Here is a 22,122-nt window from a genome sequence, read left to right on the forward strand (position 1 = left end):
TTGCATGTGTTCTTTGTTCTACTTGCTCCTTATCAATGTTGTTTGACCATGTTGCTTGCAGCCATTTTGGGCATCCAGCTAGTGCCCCTTTGCCATAGATTTACATGTGTTTTCTGTTTGCCATGCCTCCATGCTCATTGTTGTTGTTTGACCATGTCACTGGCAGCCATTTTCTGCATCCAGCCAATACATATTTGCCATAGACTTACATGTGTTCTTTGTTCCCCATGCCTCCTTGCTCCTTGTTGTTGTTTAACATGTGGCTGGTGGCTATTTTGTGCATCCAGTCAGTATCTCTTTGCCATAGATTTGCATGTGTTTTTGTTCTACATGCCTCCTTGCTCCTTGTTGTTGTTTGACCATATGGCTGGCAGTGTCCCTTTGCCATAGACTTGCAGGGGTTCTTTGTTTGTCATGCCTCCTTGTTCCTTGTTGTTTGACCATGTGGATCGCAGCCATTTTGTGCATGCAGCCAGTGTCATTTTGCCATAGGCTTGTATGCGTTCTTTGTTCCCCATGCCTCCTTCCTCCTTATTGTTGTTTGACCATGTGGCTATTTGTGTGCACCCAACCAGTGTCTCTTTGCTACAGGCTTGCATGTATTCTTTGTTCCCCAGGCCTCCTTGTCATTTGCCCATGTGGCTGATGGTCATTTTGTACATCCCGCCCATGTCTTTTTGCCATAGGTTTACATGTGTTCTTTGTTCACCATTCCCCCTTGTTCCCTGTTGTTTTAGTTTGACCATGTGGCTGGTGGTCATTTTGTGCATCTAGCCAGTTTAATTTTGCCATAGGCTTGTATGTGTTCTTTGTTCCCCATGCCCCCTTGCTCCTTGTTGTTGGTGTTTGGCTACGTGGCTGGTGGTCATTTTGTGTATCCAGCCAGTGTTCCTTTGTCATAGGTGTGTGTGTTCTTTGATTGCCGGGCCTCCTTGCTCCTTGTTGTTGTTGATTGATTGTGTGGCTGGCAGCCATTTTGTACATGCAGTGTGCCTTTGCCATAGGCTTGCATATTAAAATTGGCAACTATTGATCATGTGTTTATTTTAAGATAATATTTTACTTTTTTAATTTAAATTTCTGTTTTAATTCTTATTTAAATGTTTTCCTTTTCCTTCAAATTCTTAATTTGATTTTTGATTTAATTTGTTATTATTTTTATTGTAATTTTTTTTTTTTTTTTTTTTTTTTTGTCTAATTTTGTGTTTTTTTATTTTAATTTGTGTTTTAGTTTTTTCAACTTTTTTTGGTTTTTAATATTTTAAATTTACAGTAAAGGCACACACTGTGCTACAGCATTTGGTTTCCTTTGGTGTATAATAATTCAATTTCTACCTGGACACCCCAGCTGTGCACTGCAGACACATCAGCAGCATACATTATTTTTTAATGATTATTCCATTTCCCCTGGATCATTGTGCCGCCATAGGTTTTTAAGATTTATCCCATTTATTCTTCACCTCTTTCTGACTACCAGAGGTGTCTCCATTACAGACGGAGATAAAGCAAAGAGCTATATCTACATGTTGTTCTGCCTGATTTGAAATGGCATTATATAGTGTGGCAGTGTGGTTTCACTTTACAATGTTTGGTTGAGTTGGTATTTATTACATAAGTAACAAACCAAACTAACATTGCATTTGTCATTATTATTCCATGTTTCACTAGCTACATGTTTTACTTCTGTGGTTGCTTTTAGGTGCACAAGAGGAGAGACGCCATATCACCTGCAGTACTGCCAAAGAGAAGGCCTGCACAGTTTGTCCTCCAATCTGTTCCACTTGTGCAGCTTAGTGCCAATGCCATCTGAGAGCTTTAAGATGGCCCCAAAGGAAGTGCTACCAAGAAAGTGGTCAGTGAGAAGAAGCAGCTTACCACCAGTGGCATGCCAGCCACAACTTTTTTCGAGAGATGTGAACCTGCCACACCATCTGGGGAGGATCCTGGGAGCAGCACTCTCGCATCAACAGCACCACCCCAACCTAACTCCAAGACCATGTCTGTCAGTGAGGCAGCCACTGCAATCATCATGAGGCCAATGAGCAGTGGCACTGAATTTGATTTGTCCATTTCACCAAGTAGTACCGAATTGTTTCAGGAAACTGAGCAAAGTGGACAGCAGCCAAAGCCAGCAATAGTATATCTTTCTGAAGTTGGAGGAGACCAGGACGTCAAGCTTACGGCCGAGCAAGAACCTCCCCTGTCAGAATCAATGGCTCCCAGATCTCCAGCAAGAAAAAGGTAGGGTACGACTCCATCATCTTCTCCAACTACCACTTCTGGTAACCATGATAGGGACATGGAGTAGACCCCACCAGAATCTGGGAGATGCTAGGAGAGACAAAGAAAAAGGAAAGTTCCAGAAAGCCTTAGAGCCATTGAAGGTAATGATAGCGAGGAGGATGATGATGACAAGCCAGACATTGTGGAAACTGGAACAGAGGAGTCTGACATTACCATTACTTGCTCCTACGGTTGTGGCACAGGCAGCACCACCTGCTCCCATATTTGTAAGGCCCAGCAGAGACCTTCACCAACCTCTACCTCAGTAGAATTATGTATTGCAGAGAGGTAATCAACACACCATCTTCCCTCCAGTTCTTGTACAAGCATTGGCAGTTGGCCAGTAAGAACGTACTTCTCCCCAGATTGTGACTTTTTTACGATTAGCAAACAGGAGGAGAAGATTACAATATGCTCCATTTACCACACAAGTGTTCGTTGAGGTAAACCTGGTTCACATTATGGTACTGGAAGCCACATGATCCATATAAAAAACATCACGCAATCAAGTGGGTGGAGCACATTAAAAAAATTGCTGAATATCGTCGCAGTGGTGAAGGTGAGGAGAGCTTGGAAACATCAGCTGCAACTGGTCAAATCATGGTGCAAGGTGAGGAAGAAGAGTATGACATCCTTACACAAAGCAGCCCCATCCCTAGCAGTGCACCAGAATAACCCTCCTCAGCGACCTCATAATTGCACAGGAACCCTCAGAGTCAGATGCAGACATCACAGTATGTGGTGACTGCAGCACAATACACATTGAATCTACCACCATATCCCAAAAGTTGCTCATGTCAGTGGCCCCACAAAAGAAGGAAATCCAGGCTACTAGTACTTGCATGTTTAGGCTGGAAGGACCCTACAAACGCAAACACCCAATGGCGCAGTTGTATAATGGGAAACAGGCAAAAATGTAAGCATCAGGTCTCCTCCCTTTCTCTTTTGTGGAAGGATTGGGATTCTTAGAGTTTGTAGCAGCCATCTGCCTGAAATGGAAGGTTCCAAGTAAGACCTATTTTTCTAGAGTTGCTATTCCAATGCTGTATCACGATGTGCTGCAATTGGTTGGACAAGCTTTGAAGCAAAGTGTTATCCACACTATTCACTTGACGACAGGTATATATAGACCAGTTGTCAGGCTGCCGATTACTTGTGCTTCACTCCACACGGGATCTCTTTTAAGGGAATAAAGCAAAAGCCAACTACAGGTCTTGGTCCTGAAGAAATCTTGAAGTGCATTTAGCAGCATGCAACAGTAGTCATGTTCGTTATGGAGAAATCACATACAGCTGCAAACATCTTGGACAAATTTGAAAACAAGGTGTCTGAATGGCTGTGACCCAGATGTCTCCGGTTTGGTTTTATTGCCATGGACAAAGGCAGTAACAGAGTCAAGGCTATGGCATACTGTGGCTTTTTCATCGCTCTTTGTTTGGCGCACTGCATCGACATGGCTGTGCAAGGCTTTCTAAAAAAATAAGACATACTGACCACCTGCAGACAAATCTACACACATCTCAGACATTATTTTAAAGCTCAGAAGCAGTTGCAGTTTATTCAGCATAGTAACAGAGTACCAGTTAAAGCCCGGGTACAGGAATGCCAACACATTGGAATTCAACCTATTATATGTTGCAACATCTGTTTGAGCAGTACAGACAGATCGATGACTATGTCATTCTAAGAGGACGGGATGCAAGTGCTGCTCAGCAACCTGATGATTATTGTCATTGTTCTTCTACTAGCTACCATTGCTCATAAGAAGTTGATATTGCTAGTTTTTCCTATCATATCAGGTCTTCTTTGCTCCGTGTCAAATACTGTCATTGTGGCAGTCTGATCTCAATCTTTCTAAAGTTATGATAACATATATAACCCACTAACTCTCTGTTTTCTTTCAACCTAGTTGACCGTGATGGATAAACCTTTGATTAATCCTGTAGTTGCAGTTCACATTAGTGGGAGCAGCATCTTGTGTTTTCCCTGTTACTGCACTGGCCTGGCTGCTACTACTTCTTCCACCACCTCAAATAAGATGTCACCTGGGGAAACCCTGCAGAAAGAAGACTGAGGTATCAGCCCTCACATTATCTATTCAGGCAAGTGTATAACTATGGATTGAAGTGAACTTGGTTAGTTAGTTATTAACTTCTACTGAAGAAGATGTTGTTTGTGTGTATCTAGTTTTTTTTAAAGCAAAATAGGCAATGCAATCATCCCCTAGTGGTCAATATAGTTACAGAGGGCAGTAGAGCAAGGGCATAAGTAATCGACATACACTTTTTTAAGCAGATTTGAAAACTAGGCTACACTAAAAGACAGCAATGTAAACTAAAACACCAAAATAAAGATTAGAGGCATGAATGAAGTAAAATAAATTATCTCCTTTTATTTTCTACAAATAGAAAACCTACCCTTCCCTCCAACAACAGGCCCACCCATCCAACCAAACAAATGGGCTGTCCCCAAAAGTCCAACAAAAGAAAGAAAAGTCCACAACAAAAGAAACACAATTTCACAACAAAAGTCCTAAGTGTGAAAAACAGCTCTGAACTTTCTTTCCCACCCTCTCCAACCACAAGAAGTGCCCTTCCCACCAAACACATTTTTTTTAAAAGAGTCAGGAGAGGGTGTTCTCTTTGCGGGTCCGGAGATCATCCAGAGTTGCCTCTATGTGTGTCACTCGGCGGTCTACGCACACAAAGTATTGTAGGATGCAGCGTTTTAAGTTACGGTCCGAGCATGTTGAATGGGGACGGGCTGATGCCAGCTGGTGGTGGTGCTGGTGGTACCGCTGGGAGGCACATAGAAGTTTATAGAAAACATGCAAAAAATCAGTATATTTATTCCAAACTAAACTGTGTATTGGAAAAACAAAAACATCTTGGGAACCATAAATCATAATTGCTAAGGCATATCTTATGTGACAGAAAGCACAGTTAAAGTCACAATTTTACAGTAGTCTTGCTAATGTCAACACATGTATTATTGTACACAGTCCAAGTACTAAATGTCGACAACTTTTCGATTCCTTATTTGATTGTTGAGATCATCATCAGGACATAAAAATTATGCCTGCGGTGCATGTAAGTATTCACTGACTATATAACCAAGACTTGTTAAAAGCAAGGGAAACAAGCATTTGCAATGCAACGGGTCTCGCATTTGCTCGAGTTAGAGCTATAAGCGTTGTAAACTCCTAACCGGACTTTTCTTGCCACACAAATTAAAAGAAAAAAAACACAGCGCGATCACGCTATGTAAAATGCAACGCAATCGCGCTGAAATTGAAAACAGAAAAAAGTAGCGCAATTGCGCTGTGTAAACCCCAGCACGATTGCGCTGCGTGGAAAATAAAAGGATAAAGTAGTCCGGAAACCATGCTGAAAACATCAAGCCTCGAATGGTTTCAATAGTTTACAGGTGCTGTGTAGGTGGGCTAAACACCGGAAAAGGCATGAAGTATGCATGTCTTTCACAAATAAAAGCAAGTGGATTTTAAAATCCAAGCCCACGAACCAATGAAAGTGACTGACATGACATGGGCATGGTTAGAAACCCAAAGAGAGATTACAGCATGGGACTGAATGCTTTGCGCTCGCCCATAAGAAAAGGAGAAAAGAAAAAAAGAAAAAAGGTTACGAGAGAGAAAAAAGAAAAAACTGAATAGATTAGGTATTGCTATATGTCAAAAATATCATATAAATGTTGTTGCCACACCTGGCATCATATGCGTGAAAGATTTGCCAAGCAGGGTCTGTACTAACACTCGGATCAGGATGATAATTGAAGCCAGTAAACCAATGTTTGTGTCCTAGAACAGTAAGGAATCAGGAGGAATGTATATAGTCATCGGTGCTACAAAAATACTGAGCCCAATCAATGCTTACACAAATCAATCACTTTCTGTCCTGTGGGTACACCAATGCAAAGTTATGTGCCATGACCCAGTGAAGTCATTCCATGCTTAAGCAAACTAATCACTCATTGAGTAGCACAGCAGAAGCGTTATAATGGTACAACCCAACAGAATAAACCTTTGCAGGGACGTCTGTCAATTAAGAAGTCCTCAATAAATCGACTGTAGTTATGATCCTCAGTCAAGGTTCTTAATGGGCAATTAGCAGTAATTACTGCAAACCCCAACCTAAACTTACTACCAAATTAACAGTAATAGAACCAATTGTGCAGCATGCAAGTTACCAAGTTACCGGATGTCCCCATCAGAACCAACAGAGCCTAGAAAATAGCAGGCCAAACCAAATATATCATGTGATTAGATTAGCATTTTATAACCCATGTAACCAGCTATATCACTCACCTCAACAGCATAATATGTACGCATGTGCCATCTTGGAAAGAAGATTCCTTTATACAGGGTCAAACCAGTTACTAATTGTAATGGAATCGGTGTTAGAAAGCCAAATAATAACAACAATATCTCTCACCTAAAAATATACACGTGTACACATGTGCCAGCATGCAACTTCCTTTCCAAGATGGCCTCCACATTTTTTTAACTTTTTAATCACATTCCCCTCAATATGGCCTCCATTCTTACTTAACCCCTTAGTTAACAGTTACGTCTTCGGTAGCACCACTCGGGTGCCAATGACGTAACTGTTACGTCTTGTACCGGGCCCCCTGGGGAAGCGCTAGGGATCCCCCCTAGGGCCTCCCACCCCCATCCCATGGGCAGGGATGGAAGGGGACTCGCTTCCCCTTCTGCCCATTCCCCTCCATCCCCATCTAATGACGTCAGCTGGTGATCGCTGACATCATTGGAGGCCGCCATCAAACTGGAAGACATTTGCTTCCATTGCGACGGGGAGAACAGAGGTGAGTTTCTCCTGCAGACAGGGGGGATTGCAGGCATGCCCAATAGACACCAGGGATTTGTTTTTGGTCAGTATCATGTCGAGGGGAATGGCCCCTTGAGAAAGGGTCACTCCCCTTAGGGGGCCTTATTGTTTATCACCGTTTCTGCCTCCCTTGGGGGCAGATCAGCCTCTAATTTGTAGGCTGATCTGCCCCTAAGGGGAGCAGAAGCCACATGAACACCAGGAATTGTGCATGTTTTTGTGTGGATATTTTTGTGTGGGACAGCCCCCTGGGCAAGGGTCGCTCCCCAAAGGGGGGAAAGCACTGTTGGGCAGTTCTGCCCCCCAGGGCTTTTTTTTTTAGGCCCATCTGCCCCCAAGAGGGGCAAAAACCACTTAGCACCAGGAATCTTGTGTGTGTGTGTTTAGTGTGGGGGGGCATCCCCTTGGGCAAGGGTCACCCCCCCAAAGGGGGCAATATATTTTCCAGCATTTCTGCAGATTAGTTTATTATAATTTTTTTAGGCCGATCTTCCCCCAAGGGGGCAGAAACCACTGGAATGCCAGGGATTGTTTATGTTTATAAAAACATTGTTTATGTTTGTTTATTTTTGTGGGGGGCATCCCCTTGGACAAGGGTCACCCCCCCCAAAAGGGACATAGCACTGTTGGGCAGTTCTGTGCCCCCTGAGGTTAGATCGGTCTATTTTTTTAGGCCGATCTGCCGCCAAGGGGGAATAAACCACTAAGCGCCAGGGATCTTATGTGTGTGTGTTTTGTGCATGGGTCACTCCCTGAAGGTGACTTATATTACTTACGCCTTTTCTGCCCCCTTTGGGGCAGATCACCCTATAAGGGGGCCAGAAGCCACTAAAGCCCCAGGGAAAATTTCTAAATGTTTGGTAGCAGGGTGTTTGTCAACTGGCGAAATATTTGCATTTGTGATCATAACAGTTTATTTCTCCTTTTTATTCTAGTTCAAAGGTTTTGCTTCCTTTGCAGTGGCTCCTTATGGTTTTTACAGTGGTTGACCTGCAGTTTGTGTAGTTGCATGTTTTAGGTAAGAAAAACAATTTACCTCAAAGGAGTATTGTTGCCATGCATGAATGACATTTTTTAAGTCCTTTGATTTGTGTACAATGATATTTGTTTCATCTTGTGTCTAACTTTCTTTTCTTTTTTTCTTTTTAGTAGGAAATCATTGGTAATTGTTGGGTCTGTGCAGAGTGGTTGCTTGTGAGTGTAGCTTTTTCAGGCAAGTGAGTAGTATCGTTTTTGAGTACATAACTCTTTGTGATAAAGTCACACTTTGTTTATAGCTTATTTTAGACAGCGCTGGTTGTTGTTGGCAATCCATTTGTTGTTAGAAAGGATCATGGCTAGCCGCAGGGTGACCGCTCAGCAAGTTGTTGGTATGTATTTTGAGTCGTCTTCTGATCATGATTATGAGACTGACTCTGCATCTGAGACAGAGGAGGAAGAGAGAGATTCTGGCAGTGTCCAAGAGGAATCTTCTGATGAGGAAACCACTCTCAGTGCAGATGAAAACCCTGTTGTAGAGGAGGACACTGATGTGCCAATAGTGCAGCAGCCTGGGGCTGAAAGGTTTCCCATTTGTAGACCTGAAATCTGAGTTGCCCCAAACATGGAGCAGCCAGAGTTGCCAGCCTTTACTGGTCTCTCAGTGTGAAGAGTGTATACAGAAAACTTTTTACCTGTCAATTTCTTGAGTTGTTTATGGACAATCTATTTTAGGAAGAGATTGTGGAGCAGACTAATTTGTATGCGGAACAGTATTTGAGGGACAACGCTGCCAGACTTAGGCCACAGTCTAGAGCTACGCAGGGGATTCCTACAAATCAGGAAGAGATGAAACAGTTCTTGGGTTTGACTTTTTTGATGGGGTTAATAAGGAAGCCGTCACTGGTTTCTTATTGGTCTACTAGTCCCTTGATGGCAACAGCTATATTTCCTGCAACCATGACTCGTGTTCTTCTTCGGATGTTGCATTTTGTTGACAATGCTTTAGCCTTTCCATAAGATCACCCTGATTATGACTCTCTTTTTAAGATTGGGCCTAGCCTTGATCACTTTCTAGATCGGTTTTCAGAGGTCTATGTTACAGGAAAAGAAATATCTGTGGACGAGTTCAAGGGTTATTTGGTTTTTAGGCAGTACATTCCTAGCAAGAGGGAACAGTATGGAATTAAAAAGTATATGCTGTTTGAAAGTAGTACAGGATATGTTCATCATTTTTGAGTCTACACTGGTAGGGAGTCCAGTATTGACCACCCAATTGCCCGCTCACTTTTGGAGTAAAATTGTTGACCATACATTTGTTTAATTTAGCAACTTTTAATGCTTTTATTGTGTTCAAGGATTGTTCCCCTGAGTCAAGGATGAAATTTGTTCAATTTCAGGAGTCATTGATAGAGAGTCTTGTTGTGGTGGAACATGCAAGAGTTCCTAGAGTGGCAGTGGTGGAGGATGTGGCTAAATTGAAAGATCACCACTTTCCTGATCAGATTCCTCCCACTCCCAAAAAAGAAATGTAGAGTCTGTGCCTGAAGAGGTATCCAGAGGGAGACTCGTATGTACTGCCCTGATTGTCCTTCAAAGCCTGGGCTGTGTGTGGCCGGCTGTTTCAGGAGTTACCACACCCAAAATAATTTTTGGGAACTACCGCAAGCATAAACTGCCTGTTTTATATTTTCATATGTTCAGTTACATGGTTGGCATTACTGTTATGTATATAGTTGGAGCTTTTGTGTTTGTAGTTTTTTTTAACTCATTTATAATTAGTTAGTGGTTCCTTTGTTGTTTTAAAAAAAAGTGATGGGGTGTGCATGGAGTGGCGCTTGGCTGGTGGTGTACGTGGAGTGGCACTTGGCTGGCAGTGTGCGTGGAGTGGCACTTGGCTGGTGTTGAAAACAGTGACTTGCTGTTGGCTACTGTAACTCACTGCTAGCCAAATGCCAGTCCACTGACTCCCATCAGCTGGTGTGATTGCTGTGTCAGGCATGTGGGCGCATGAAAGTGATGGGCCCTTGAATGGCTCTGTCTGTTGATGTGAATGCTATAATGTGCTGGGCCCCCGTCTGGTGGCATGAATGGTCTTGTTCATGTCATGTACGAAAGGTGTGTGAATGGTCTGTAAAGTTGTTGGTGCCTTGTCAGAGCTTTGCAGCTCACAAGCTGAGTCATTGGTTCAGGTTTTTGGCCTTTCAGTTATTAACAGTGCATTTAATTTTTGTGAAGTCTCTTGTTAATAAAATTTGATCTACTGAACCATCACTCACCCTCGTGCCAAATCCAACCACTATGTGTGGTAAAAATAAAAAAACCTGCTCTGCTGTAATTAGATGTTGAAGAACACTCGTGACATGCTAAATGTCTCAGTCCGCAAGATACACAAGGATAGAAGGGAAAGCTAAGCTTAGTAATAAAGCAGAAGAAAGCTAGTACAGACAGGAGGAAGTCAGATTCAGAAACATGAAAAATAGGTAAATGCAGGGATAACAAGAATTTAACAAAGCTTAGATAGAATGAAAATAAGTACAAAAAAAACTAGACAGGCACATAAATAGTAAAATAAAAATTATTCCAAATGAAAAGAGGTGAAAATTAGGGAAATAAAAATAACAGGAAGACTTACTGGGGCCAGCAGATCTGCCAGCATCCACACTGGTGGTGGCACGGGCACCCTCGGCTCCTCCTGGAATCACCTCAAATGGTGTCCTCTTCTTCCCCTTGGGTGCTGAGGTAAGAAAAAGAAGATAAAATAAACAAAGACTAGTGGTATAGTTAATCTCCCGAAAAATATTTTGACAGGTAGAGGCAAACACAGTAACATTGTACTTTTCTAAATCAGATCACCTAGTATCGATCGACTCAACAAAGTTAACCTATTACTTTTACTTTCCTATTTCCAACACTTAGACCCTACTCCAAATGTCCTAAACTATCGGCCGCATATTTACAAACTTTTAATGCAGGGCAGTGCCGCAAGCCTTCTTCTTGTGCTGCTCTGCATCAAAAGAAAAGGGCAGGAATGCACCAAATCTATAAGATATGGCTCATTCCTGTCCTTGGCCCCCATGAAAAAGGTGCACAATGGGCTGCCGTTGCCAACGCAGGGAACCCTTGCAACATGGTGCAAGGGTGTCTGTATTGAGGGAATTATTGTTTTTTTTGCAGGAAGGAACACCTTCCTGCAAAAAAATAATCACAAGAGGAGTTTTACTTTTTCTATGTGTGCTGCAGAATGCACACACATAGAAAAAGGAACAAATGAGGATAAAAAAAGGTATTTCCGCTTGCTAGGACTCACAGCTCCCCTGAGGAGGTGTAGGCTTTTGACATGTTCCCAGGTTTATAAAACCTTGTAAATCTGGGAATTTGTCAAATGCTGTGGGTGTGACCCTCTGTAACACCCATGGCATGCCTCCCTGTCACAGGGTGAGTCAACACAGCAGCTTGCACTGCTTTGAGTCAGTCCATATTTACAAGGCCATGGAAAGCCACGCAGACCGACATGATGTCCTGGTGGTGCAAAGGGCCTTATAAATATCACCCTACATTTACAATTATGTACTACTAACAATGCACTCATAGTTCAATGAATGATTTTTGCTCTCAACCACCTTTGATGGGGTGATTCAGCCTCCATTTTTTTCAATGCATAGATGCATACATACTGTGATGAAATAATACTACACATCGCCGTAAGATTGCGATTGGGAGGGACAGCATAAGCTGCATAAAGAAAGACACAGAGATGGGAATGCTAACTCACTGACATTACTCATTACTACTACAACTATCTTATTTCTGGTGACAGGAGGAGTTTCTGTCAGCATGGCTTATTAAATTATCAGTCCAAACGTGCATCGACAAGTACAATTAGGAAACTCTGACTGTGCAGCACCTGGCTAACTCAAACTGGATCACATGATAAATATTCACCGTAACATAAACTTAACTTACCTCTGAGAGTGAGCACTACTATTAGAGTAAAATAATCATTAAAGAGCCAACACAAAACAAATAAATAACTAATACTCATCGAGCCTGACACCTTGACGCCCAGCAGGTCAGGCAGGTCCTGTTCACAGTTGATTATATCTGACCAATGGTGCATCAACTGCTGCTGGGTGTGCTGGATCCCAGTGTGCTGATGAACCAACGTATCCACTCTCTCCCACAGCAGTTGATTTTCCTGAAGGGCATAATGCTCCCAGGCCTGCCGTCTGCTTCATGCATGGACGGTAAGTGGCACCACACAAAAAAGACAAGTGCTGCCACCTCCGCATTAGTGAGAATGGGGTGAGGATGCACCCCTTGGTGGCATTGATGCCCACAAGGTAAGTGGCTAGAAGCTGCATAGACACCGCCACTCTCCCATGAAGCTGGGTAGGAAAAGAAAGGGGATTAAATGGAAGGAAGGAAGAAAGAAACAAAGATTAAAAAGGAAAAGCAAAACAAAATAAAGTATTCAGAAAGTCACAAAAAACACATCAAATAATTAAAGAAATGTAAAATACACAGACACACACTGATGAAATAAAGGAAACTGAGGGGTGGATAATTTAGAAAAGGGTGGGATTGAAAAGATTAAGTATAGATTCAAGTTAGATGCAGCACCATGCAAAAAGAGACAGAGAAAAGAAAATGACCTCGTCCATGTGCAGTGCATGGTGCCGTTCACGTGATATTTGTAATGCAAGAGTGCTCGAAAGTGAAAAGTGCAAATGGGAACTGTGCAACTCTGCCTTCTGACGGAATTCCGTGGAGTTTGCAGAGATTTTTAACCACTTAGCACAATTCCTGGTAGTGGGAATCTGCGAGCTTCTCCCACCCCTAGCCATGACCCCACCTAACTGTACCATGTTTTAATTCAGCACTGTTGTGTTGGCTGTACAATGTGGGTCTGGTTTTGTTAATGCAGCATTTACAAAGCTTTCAATGGATTGCAAACTGAACTGGAAACAAGGGGGGTCATTATGACCCCGGCAGTCGGCAGTAATATGGAGGAAAGTACTGCCAGCAGGCTGGCTGTATTTTCCTTCATATTAAAACATTGGCGGTTTGGCTGAAGCCAAACCGCCAATGTACCACACTGACCACCACAGCGTTAATGGCCGTCGGGCGGAAGACATCAATCTCCAGCCCAGGTGCCGTCGCTTGCCCGCCTGTGGGATTATGACCCCGCCTACCGCCTTGGTTTTCGTGGCTTCCATACCTCCACGAAAACCATGGTGGTAGGCACTATCAGTGCCAGGGAATACCTTCCCTGTCACTGATAGGGGTCTACCCCACACCCCTCCTCCTCCCCAGAGTCCTGTAGCAAAGGTTGAGTATGTGTGTGTAACTTACCTTTATTCCACAGCCACTGCCATTGTATGATGTCTATTGAGTCTTGCAATGTCCTCCCTCCATTAGCAAACCACCACCAGTACACAACCTGCAGGTCTGTAACATCCAAATAAGGCAGGCTTGACTTAACAGTCTTCTCATGTTTGCTACGGATGCAGCTTGGTGGTGCGAATGCCAAGATCCAAATTTGGCCCTAAGACAAGTTTCCTTCCCTTACTGCCAAGCGAATGTGCTTGATTGAAATCATTTCTGTTTGACGGGGAGGCCAAGTAATAAAGTGAGATTAAATGTCTGTGATTTTGTGTTTTGCAGATGGGATACTCTGTGACAAATGTGTCCAGTAAAATCTGTTCCTTTCCCTGTACTGCAGTGCATCGTTTTTTCCACTGTCTACTTACGACAGGATATCCATTATCTGCATGTTATACATGATGTGTGTATTGTATTATTTATCTCCCTCTTTGACGTCAGGGTAGAAGTGGAAGGCATGTGGAGAAGAGCAGGGCCATTTGAATCAAAGATACGTTTATGTCCATTGCATGTACCTCAGCTGCACACTGCAGAGAGTAACACATTTTACCCAATGCGCTAGCTAGCACACTTCTAGTCATTTAGCATAACAAGAATAGCATTATTGTACACAAGAGTGGATGATGCTTTACTCATTAGTCAGAGTTATTTATTTTTTTTCCTCACAAAGTGTCTGTGTGATTTACTTTTTTAGGAAATCCTTTACAAGGAAAAAACACTCTGTTTTTTTACCATTTGCTGCCTCCTTTCAGCCAGTCAGTGATTATATGAGGCATGTGTTGGTAAAATCATGTCCCTGTGACTTTCCTAATCACATCAAAATTTCCATTGGCCCTAGAGGACCAGCAATGTACTTTGCCACTATATATTTCAAACAAGTGTTTGCACCGAACATTCTTTAAAATGTTTATTTTTTATGTTTTGCCTTTCTTAATGTAGCTACTCCTGCTAGTCCACCACCACCACATACCTGGCAGTAGATAGCGACCCAGCTCCAGTGGCAAAGGTTGGAGATCACCAGGGCCCAGTGTCAATGGTTGGTGGATCAGGAAGGTTAGGCACATGCCCCTGGCCTCAGTTTCACCAGCCAACCACATGGCCCTTCAGCCTCCAGGCCAGCGCCACCAGCAGCTTGTAGCTGCCTCTCCCTCTAACACCATTTCCACTCCCCCATCAGGCCCTCTACTCCATCACTGAGCGCTGCAAGAGCTGGCACACTTGGGCCATAGGATGGCATGCCTTGAGGCCCAGATGCAACACCTGCAGGCCCTCATTGAGAATGCCCTCTTAAAGCATTTTATTTTATTTTGGTGTGAACGAGTTTTGTTGTGGGTGGAGAGGGTGGAAATTTGCGCAGGGCATTCGTTCTTCGGACTTATGGACATTTGTATTTATTTTGGGCATTGGCTGAGGATGGAAAGAGATATAGTACCTCATTAGGACCCTGGCGGACAGCAGTATATTTGAGAAAAGTACTGCCAACAGGCTGGCGATACTCTTCCCCAAAATATGACATTGGCGGTTTGGTCAAGCCAAACTGCCAGTGTACCACTCCGACCGCCAGCGCGGTAACAGCTGTTGGGCTGGAGACTTCAGTCTCCAGCCAGGCGGCCGTCACTGTCCCACCCGCGGGATTATGATCCCGCCTACCACCATGGTTTTTGTGGCTTCCGTATTGCCATGAAAACCATGGCGGTAGGCACTATCAGTGACAGGGAATCCCTTCCCTGTCACTGAGAGGGTTCTCCCTGCTCCCCCACCCTCCCCCTGCCACTCTAGACCCCCCACGAGATACGCGCATATTCACGCACAATCAGACACAGGCATACACACTCATACCCACATTCACCCACACATGCAGACATCCATTCACACATACATCCACACATACTGACATTCATACACACACCCACGCATTCAGACAACACAAGATACATGCACACTCACAACCATGCATGCACACATGCATTCCATACACCACACACCCGCATGCACGCACACGCAAACATACACTCACACCCCCACACACACACACACAAAACGCTCCCCACCCGCTCCCCTGTCAGAGCACCTGACTTACCTGATTTCAGGGGGTCCTCCAGCAGGATACGGGGCGCGGCTGCCAGCAGCAGCATCTGCCAGCAGAACACCACCAGGCTGTATCATGATACGGTCTGCGGCAGTCTCCCTTACTGCCATCCGCCGCCATGGCCACAGCCGGAACCCGCCATCCTTCTGGTGGAAATCCAGCTACCGTCATTATATGGCGGACGGTAGGTAGCCGCGGCGACGGTGTTTTGGCAGCCATCGCCGAGGCGGTACGCAGTCAATACCACCAATGTTATAATGAGGGCCATAGTTTTGGGAGAGAGTTGGGCCTGTTGTGGGTGGAGAGGGTGGGTTTTTCTGGTTTGTTTTAGTAAAGGGAAAACATTTCTAAGTTACTTTATGTTCGAAGATTTTTTTTGTGTTTAACTTAACTTTGCCCTGATGTCTTTTCACACAGGCTGTCTTTTTAATCTACGATTCAAAGTGTATGCCATTTAGTTATAGTTAGTTTCCCTTGTCCTTCTTCCCTTTGTAACAATATTCAATACTAGGAGTGTATGCTGCCATTCCCTATATTGCCTACAGAAACCTAGATAACCAACTACGTATCTCATCTGCCATAGAAGTTAGTTATGAACTAACTAAACTAGTTCACTTCACCCCATTGTTCTCTCACCAGAATAGATAAGTGATGGTTGGCATCTGCTCCCTCTGTCAATCTGCCACAGAAACCCAAGTTATTAGATATTTCAAAGTTCTGTCCTCTAGATTTGAAATAATCTTATTATGAAGGAGTGAATTTAACCCACCCAGTTCTAAGACAAATGACTGTTAAAAGAAAAATGGTACTGTATTGCCAAATTGGGTGGTGCATCTGCATTCTGTTCGGGAATGTCCATCACTCTTGGGTGCCTGTCTGAACCAGTCCAGTAGGTAGGCAGGAGTGTTGAGCACAGCTTTTGCCTTTTTGTCATGCAGGGGAGGAAAAGGTATTTGGATTGCAAAACAGAAACTATATAGTAGAGTCAAGAAGGACAGAAGAAAGGTAAGCTTCATCAGGAGGGTACCCAGAAGACTCAGAGGCAGAACAAAAATGAGAGGAGTTTCAAGTTTGCCAGTAGTGCAGCACACACACTCAGCAGCATTTCCCCAATTAACTCACCTCTCTCCATTCCACCTAGTGCTGTACTAGGCCTCAGAGTCCTCATCATCATGGTTTCCCTTTTTTGAAGTAGAACTTCCTTCTTCTAGCTGTTGTGGTAGACCTGCTGTAAGCCCTTCCATCCTTCTCCTAACTCTGAGTAACTCCATTCCAGTCTCTACCTGAGTGAGATAGTCCTGTATTGTACTGCTGTTGAAGAACAGGTAAAGCCAGCGCCACTGTCAGCGAGACCCTCCTGGTCACGATCCCTCTGCCCTGTGCATTGATACTCCTGTTTGACCTCTTGGACTTCCTGGGACTCTTGTTGCCAGAGAGCTACCTACTCCATACAGCACTTGCAGTGGCACAAAACTGTGTCCTTAGCCAATGGTACTCACCAACACCATCCATTCTTGATGACTGGCTCTCGGCCTTGTACCAAATGGCCTTGTACAAGCAGGTCATCTACAACCTGCAGGACCAGGCAGAAACATTCTTCCTCGCCTGGTTACCTTTCATCCAGGATGACAGCTGCTAAACATCACCGGCCCCTGACCAAGGGGCTGTGCTCCCCCATACCCTGCTGCCAACTATTCTCACTCAATGATACCCCCTTGGGGTCCCAGAGAGCTCTTGCCTCCTCCTTGCTTCGCTACCACCTCTTTTCCCTTTTCTCTACTCTTCTTCCTTTCCCTCATCTCTCTCACCCCTCCGTTGCTCCAACTATATTCCCCTTTCCCGTTTACTCCCAGGCCATTGGGCTCCCATGTCCCTCCTTCTCCTGCTCTCCTGCTCTCCCACCCCTTTGTCCAACTCAGATGGCACTACGATGGTGTGACTTAATTCTATTGCTTCCTACGCCTGGTCCCCGATGATCATTGGGCTTCCTGGGCTGGACTGCATACTGTAACTATGTTGCAATGCCTGTCTCCTACAGATATCATGCTCTCTTCCCCCATATCCCCTCACCCACTGTTGTGTTCTAAAACACTAATAAAGAATGATGCAATAAAAAAAAAATATTATAATAATAATGGGTTCTTCTGGGCCATGGTATCACATTTGCCACAAGGTTAGTAAACAAATAGTATGCATTGCACACAACCTGCATTTAAAGATTACTTTTTTACAATTCTGGTACAAATATTCTGTGTCAGAGGGATGACCAATCAAGGCTTATCCAATCCACACATCCTATCACTCACAAGAAATGTGCTATTGTATAAAAATCTACCTTTTGTTTCTTGTATTCTGTGGACTGTAATTAGAAACCTAAGGCCTGATTACAACTTTGGCAGAGGGGACTACTCCATCCCACATGTGACGGATATCCCCGTCCGCTGTGTTACAAATTCCATGGGATATAATAGAACTTGTAATATGGCGGGTGGGATATCCGTCACATTGGGGACGGAGTAAACCCCTCCACCAAGGTCATAATCAGGTCCCTAATATGGATATTAATCCTGTTCAATGTTGCATTCAGGAAATAATGAAACATTCGAGAAGTGGCACTGAGAGACAAACCCCTTACTGTAGCAAAAATACCTTGATATCTTCCTGAGTTAGACTGGTCTCAACTCCAAATATTATAAAGCAGCTGGTTCACTCGTCCCTTCAATCTGATGTGTTATCCTCATGTGAATATGTTAGAGCACGGGAAATACCTAGAGGCAGACAGCAATCCAGGTCTTTAGTTCTCTTCTGAATCGCTGAAGTAATGATGCAGTTCTGAGGTGCAGGGGGAAGCCTTGACCACCAAGTACAAGAAGGAGCATACTCCGCTGTTGGCTTGATGGATCCGTGGGGTGTCTTCGACGGAGGGGGAAGCTGATCGTAGGTGTCTAATCTGTTGGTGGAAGATCAGGTATTTGTTGATGTATGCTGGCCCTTTGTTGTGCAGGGCCTTGTAGGCGTGGGTCAGGACCTTGAACTGGCATTTCTTCTGAATCAGGAGCCAGTGTAGTTTTGAGATGGGGTGTGATGTGGGTCCTTCTGGGGAGGTTGAGCATGAGTCTAGCTGCTGAGTTCTGTATTCTCTGGAATCTCTTCTGGAGGATTGCTGTGATTTCTACATAGAACGTGTCTCCATAGTCCAGTCTGCTGGTGATGAGGGCCTGCATGATGGTCCTTCTGGTGTCTGAGGGAGCCACCTGAAGATCTTGCGGAGCATGCAAATGGTGTGGAAGCAGGCAGATGAGATGGTGTTGACTTGTTTCCTCATGATGAGTTAGCTATCCAGGATGAGGCTGAGGTTGCTGGTGTGGTTTGTTGGGGTGGAGGGTGTGCCTAGCTCTGTGGGCCACCATTTGTCAGTCCATGGCGAGGTGTTGTTCCCTAAGATGAGAACTTAATTTTTTTTGGTGCTGAGTTTGAGACAGTTGTATTTCATCCCATCAGCTACATTCATCATACATCTGTGAAAGCTATCTTTTGTGGTGGAGGAATCTTCGGACAGTGAGAGGATGAGCTGTGTGTTATCTGTGTAGGAGATGTAGTTGAGTCCATGTGATCTGACGGTGATGGCCAGGGGGGCCATATAGGTTTTAAAGAGGGTCAAGCTGGGGGACAATCACGGGGAGACTCCACAGATGATCTTCTTGGGCCCTGAGGTGAACGGTGCACAACTGATCCTTTAGGTTCTGCTGGTGTGGTACAAGGCAATCCATTTGAGGGTGTTTCCTTGAATGCCAATGTGGTGGAGTCTGTTGATCAGGATGTGGTGGGAGACAGGGTCAAACACCTTGGACAGGTCTAGGAGGATGAGGGCTGCTGTCTCCCTATGGTCCAGGAGGGCTCTGATGTCATCTGTGTCTGTAATCCGGGCTGTCTCAGAGCTGTGGTTAGCTTAAAATCCCAATTCGGAGTGGTCCAGGAGGTTGTGGTCTTCTAGGTGGTGGTTGAGTTGCTGGTTGATCACTTTTGCAAGGACTTTTGCTGAATAGTGGAGCAGAGAGATGACCCAGTAGTTCTTCAATTCGGCTCGCTCAGCAGTTAGATTTTTCTAGAGGGGGCTCACTTAAGCATGCTTCTAGACATCCATGAGGGAGGTCATGGTGATGGAGATATTCAGGACCTTCCTGAGCTGGTCGCCAATTGCCTTGCTTCCAAGGTTTTAGACGTGGTGGGAACAAGGGTCCGTGGGTGCCCCCGAGTGTATGGAGTTATGTTTGCTCAGGTATTGTAATCCTGACCATAAGCATCCCCTTTTTCTGCTTTCTCCTCCGCTGCTGCATTGCCAACAGCCTCGTCCTCCTAACCATCACATAAAATGCATCCATTTTGAAGCAGTAAAAAAACATCTTTTCTAGTTGTCACCCGGTTCCCACCTGCTTCGACTAGGTGGTATTTAGCATGCACAAAAATCTTTAGACAAGTCACAATTTGTGAATGTATAGTATATACCAGTTGGGAATTACTGTTTGGAATTTGCTATTAAGTAATTGCAAAAATGTAATTTAAATTTTGTGATTTGCTGTTCATTCGAGTCGCAATTCAAATTGCAAATATACCTTTAGGGCCTTTACGTATATTGCATCCTTATGATTTTGCATTTGCAATCAATTTGTGGCTAGTTTGCAAATTATAATTTTTTTGTACATCGGGCCCCAGGTGCCTTAGCACAATACATTAAACGTTATACCAGTCAGATCAAATGAGCATATACATTGAGCCTGGTATTAAGGAGCGCAAATTCGGTGTTCTGAAGTGAGTCTGTGAATAGAGAAATTTGTCTGTTCAAATTATTTGGTTTCCATTCTGGTCATTATGATACAAAACTTTAAAAAGCTGAAAATACGAAGGAACATTGAACATTTCTTACTGTAAAAATGAGACCTCCAGGCAAGATTTAATGTCGGCAGTTTTACGCCACAGTACATACGCAGAATTACAAATAAGACTAAACTATAGTCCTAAAGGGATGACTACTTATACACTCAGATTAACCATGTTTACCAATCAGCATAAAACAACACAGTAGAGCCAATGGGCATTGCCGTTTATACAATGTGCTTGTGGACCTAGAGAGTCAGTGATAAAAGCATCTAAAAAATGGATAATAGTGAACAAATGGCTGCTCTCTGTTCTATAGCAATCAATTTTCTGATGCTTTTGCTGTTCTACTTACTGACTGATTAAAAACATAGGGGCCATCTTGGGATGGTGAAAGAACAATAGAATATATATAATAGCATTTTGAAAGGGCCACAAGTCAGTCGGTAGGTGTTGCAGCAGCACATGAAAAAGCATCTGCACATTCATTTTTTTAGATGTTTTTTTCAGTTCTTGCTTCTCAGTGCCATCGCAACACTCACTGACAATAAAACAATCCCTCAAAAATTCCAGGCGAAAGGGAAAGACAAAACTAAGGACCCAAAAATCTTAGAAGAAGAATGCTGCTATGAGCTGATCCAAAATGTTATTGACAATGTTGCAAGTTAATGGTTGAAAAGTACCAAAACATAAGAAGCCAGTGGCTGAAGAAGACCATAGTATAGAATTCAGTGGCCCACTTTATGAGTGGCCTGGGCATGATATGTATGGTCATTATTGTTACCACACACATTTCAATTATTGGTTTGTAATAAATATCAACTGGGAATTGATAATCAGAGAAAAGCACACAGTATTTACTGGAACATGCATACTTATTGTGCAGTAAGCAACAAAATCACTATGTTATTTCCCAAATGTTATAATTGCTAATTGGCTGGTATTTATTGCATCTGATAAATATCACACCATTAAGAGGGCTCCTCGTAATGAGAGCCTTTATGTTCACCAGGTGTGGTGCAAGTACCAAACATAGCACATCTAAAAATGGGCTCAGAAGAGATCCTTTGCTGAGTGATGACTTCCGGCCTGATTATGAGTTTGGCGGTCTTGTCACCGCCGTCACGGAGGCGTTTGAAAACCAGACTGCGATCTAGGCTGTCTGCCAGATTAATTACGGTGTTAGTGGTTTGCTGAACTAGAGACTGCCGGAGTCCCACCAACACCCCCAGCCATTGACCGCCTTGACAGCAGCTAGGGTATAGCAGCTGCCAGAGGGCGGTGCAGACAAGGGCACCACTGTCCTGATCACAATGTGCTTTCCTATTGAGCAGACTGTGGCCGGAAGACCGCCTGCTTTGAGATGGCAGAATCAAATGAAAAAGGGTGCTACTCCCTCATTCCCTTTTTTTCTCTTCAGACTTCTAAATGCACCCCTTCATCCAGCACCCCACCTTCAAATCAGCATCTCCAGCCCAAAAATAAAGAACGAAAAATCCAGGTAAGTACCTTTTTGCGTTTACTCCCTTTGACTGGACTGGGCATATATGACCCAGACTCGAATAAGGGAAGGGCACTGGTATAAAGCATAATTACACATGTATCATGCATATGTGTACATTTTGGAATTATTTGATCAAAATGTAC

Source organism: Pleurodeles waltl, chromosome 1_1, assembly GCF_031143425.1.
Source record: "Pleurodeles waltl isolate 20211129_DDA chromosome 1_1, aPleWal1.hap1.20221129, whole genome shotgun sequence".
Classification (NCBI taxonomy): domain Eukaryota; kingdom Metazoa; phylum Chordata; class Amphibia; order Caudata; family Salamandridae; genus Pleurodeles; species Pleurodeles waltl.